At 32.1% G+C, this 3,388-nt stretch overlaps 1 long non-coding RNA gene across 3 annotated transcripts; it reads right to left on the reverse strand.

Moving 5' to 3' along the window:
• Positions 1 to 981: 981 nt before the first annotated feature.
• Positions 982 to 2,653, reverse strand: LOC113320219. 3 transcript variants are annotated; one of them, XR_003345963.1, is made up of 4 exons: positions 2,101 to 2,653; positions 1,897 to 1,997; positions 1,613 to 1,745; positions 982 to 1,215 (listed from the first exon to the last, which is right to left on the reverse strand). It is a non-coding gene; the product is annotated as an uncharacterized LOC113320219 (long non-coding RNA). The 3 variants fall into 3 exon arrangements; XR_003345961.1 differs by having other exon boundaries at positions 1,897 to 2,000; XR_003345962.1 differs by having other exon boundaries at positions 1,894 to 2,000.
• Positions 2,654 to 3,388: the final 735 nt, after the last annotated feature.

Consider the following 3,388-nt stretch of genomic DNA (forward strand, 5'->3'; position numbering starts at 1 on the left):
ACATAAGATGTTATGCAGTCAATATTGGATCTGAATAAGATGTTATGCAATTAACTAAACAGATTAAAGACGACACACAGTTTAACGTGGTTCGGCTATAGCCTACGTCCACGGGAGAAGAATGATTAGAGTCTCTTATTATCAATGGAGGTTTTATAAGAAGTGTATATATATATCCTATACATGCCACATATTCGTATAGATAGCAACATATCTAGAGAATATTTTCTTGTAGAATAAGCCAATCATAAATAGAGAAACCAAATATTCTCCTTTGTTCCAACAAAATACCCTAAAGCAGAAACCACGTGGACCTTTTATGTCCATACATTAGATTAGTAATACCAAAAACGAAGATAACTTGTATAAGAATTTCTTAATACCCGGACTTGTAACAGACATAACATAACTTTATCCACCCGGTGTTTTCTGTGTTATAACTGAATTCAAAACCTTATAAACCTGGACTGTGACCCTTTGAACATCGCATTACTTTACACTTTTTTTCTTCTGATCATACATTATCCTTTTCTTTAGTTAGTCAATATAAGACCCTAAACAGAGACCACGTGGACTTGTTACGTCTATGCATTTACTTAATAATACTAAAAGGTTACACCTCTATAACACTTTCTTACTAACAAGACTTGTTACGGACAAAACTACACTAGTGGAAAATGGAAGTTAAACCACTGACATGACAAGAGATAATATCGAAAAAAACAACTGTGTTCATCAGTTGGAATCTGGAAGTAGGTTTTTTCCAAAACGACTGTTTCTCACACAGGTTGAATTCTTTAAGAAAACCACTGGTCTTATCAGTGTCTAAATACTTACTGATATACACAGTGGTTTATATCTATTATATATTATATAAAAAACAAAGATTTGATTCAGCTGAATCTAAAGCTAGAATCAACACAGTTCTAGATTATGAATTTTACAAATCTAAATTGATAACGACTATAAAACTCAATTTATATTAAAATGTGTTTTTTTACAACTTCTAGTATCATACCTTTTTGAGTTCTAAATCTGAATATCAACAGTAACTAAAAAAAAAATGCTCAACCTATATTCCATTTACAAACTTCACAAATCAAAAAGCTTGAAAATCTTCCATGCGAGTTAGCATCTTACAACAAGAGTTCACTACTTATACCTTCATTTACCCAACAAATTAGCTCAATTCAGTTTCACCACTCTATCCATAAACTGCAAATAAAACAAAGACATCAATTAACAACCACAAAAAGAAAAAGAGACGAGGCATCTACTTGACACCTTCACCACCTACACGTGCAATAAAATTTAAATTTACAGAAAAACAAATGAATTGCATCTACTTTGCACACAAAACCAGAAATGAAACAAAGAAGTTGTACTCAAGACTCATGGGGTCAGCAATCTTCATTACGAGCTTATTTTCTCCGACTTCTACCCATCAGAAAATAAACAAAAAACTGAAAAAGTAGTGAATATGTCAACCACAAAACAATCAGAAAGCGGTGAACTTAAGATTGCATAACTGAATGCAACACAAAATACCCTTACACATGCAAGAAGTTTCATATTAAATCACGGATACACAACAAAATTTATCAGCAATTACCTTGCTAGAAATCACAATTCTTCATGGTGAGATTTAGAATCTCGAAGAATCACTCTCGAAGACTATAAAAAAGTTGCAGAACAGGTTCATAGTTCTGTAAACATAACTTATCAGGAAATCATCACCATGACTTCTGTAAACATATATAACAAACCCAATATCATTATGTTTAATTGAAATCCCATCAACCCATATTCTCAAAATTAAATATAATCAAGATAACAAGTTCTAGAAGCTAAAAAAGAAATTCAATGTTCAAAGTGGCTAATTGTTAATCTTACCACCTTCACTATTTCATGTAATATCTTCATAATTTTAGTTTTTCTCAGCATTATTTCTCGACAATCTTCTTGTCCAAATCCCACATATGATTACCGATATGCTTCTGCTGTAAAATTAACATATAACGAATAAAGTATAAGTATAATAGTCACATTTAGAAGAACAAAATCTAAGAAAATTGGGGTTTTTTATTTTGTGTTTCTTACCCTGCCATTTGTAGATATAATACTGAGAATTACCCATAACACAACGAAATCCACTGATAATTCCTAATTGAGAATTGCTTCAAACGAAAACTTCTTCATCACTGATTTTTGTTGAAATCTTGTTCGATTTGCTACTGATGATGAAATGAAAGGAGGTTCGATTTCTTTGTTGGTTATAAGAAAAAATAGAAGAACAGTTGACTGGAACCAATCGAAGAAATTGAAGATAAGGAAATGTTACATATCAAAGAAATTGAAGATAAGGAAATGTTACATATCGAAGAAATTGAAGATAAGGAAATGTTACAGATCGAAGAAATTGAAGAAATAAGAAAATATTACATATCGAAGATAACTATGCAAATCTACAGATCGAATCATGGGTTCTGGGACAGTTTAGTTTAAATGAAGTATATTAGTAGAACGAAATGAAAAAAGGGATTCAGAGTTAGGGTTTGGTAGTTTCTGTTCGGGGGAAAAATGAAGAAGATGGAAAGAGAAAGCGCATCTAGATAAGATTTAAGGGAGAGAGAGAGATAAAGTTTCAGGAGAATAATCAGCCTAGGAGAAATCTGGGGCTATAGAAACCATTTGCTCTCACAGTGGTTCTTATAAAAGAACCGTTTTTAGGGACTACTCAAAAATGGTGGGGGACTACTCTCCATTTTTTGGGGTGGATATTAGAAGTAATAATGAGTCACCCCTTATTTAAGCTTTTTTTTAATACCAAACTTGGCCTTGATAATTAAATTAGTATAGTGATTAGTGAGTTAATTAATGATTAATGAGATTAAATTAATAAGTTGATTTTTTTCAAAAGAAGAATTATTGAGAGGGAGAAGAAGAAGATGAAGATGATAACGAAGATGAGGGTTTTGGAAGAAAAAAAGTTAAGATCGTTTTCTTTAAGAGCCACAGTAAGAATATGATGTTTTGGGTACTCAGGGATACTTCAAATTTAGTTAATGGTACTTGAATTGGCCAAACATTCCTAAAATGAACAATTTACAAATTGATTTCTGTTTGGTTAAAAAAGTTCGGCTACAACATCTGAAGAACAGGTAGCCGAACTCATCTGTAAGTGTAGTTCGGCTAATATTCCTGAAAACACAGGTAGCCGAACTCAGCTTTAATGGAGTTTTTTTTTTCAGAGAAAAGTTCGGTTAGGAGAAGAAAATTGCGACGTAACCGAACTAGGAGAAAAAATTGCGACATATCCAAACTTAATATGCAGGTTTTTCAGAGAAAAGTTTGGTTAGGAGAAAAAAATTATAATGTAACCGAACCT

This window comes from Papaver somniferum, chromosome 11, assembly GCF_003573695.1.
Source record: "Papaver somniferum cultivar HN1 chromosome 11, ASM357369v1, whole genome shotgun sequence".
Lineage (NCBI taxonomy): Eukaryota > Viridiplantae > Streptophyta > Magnoliopsida > Ranunculales > Papaveraceae > Papaver > Papaver somniferum.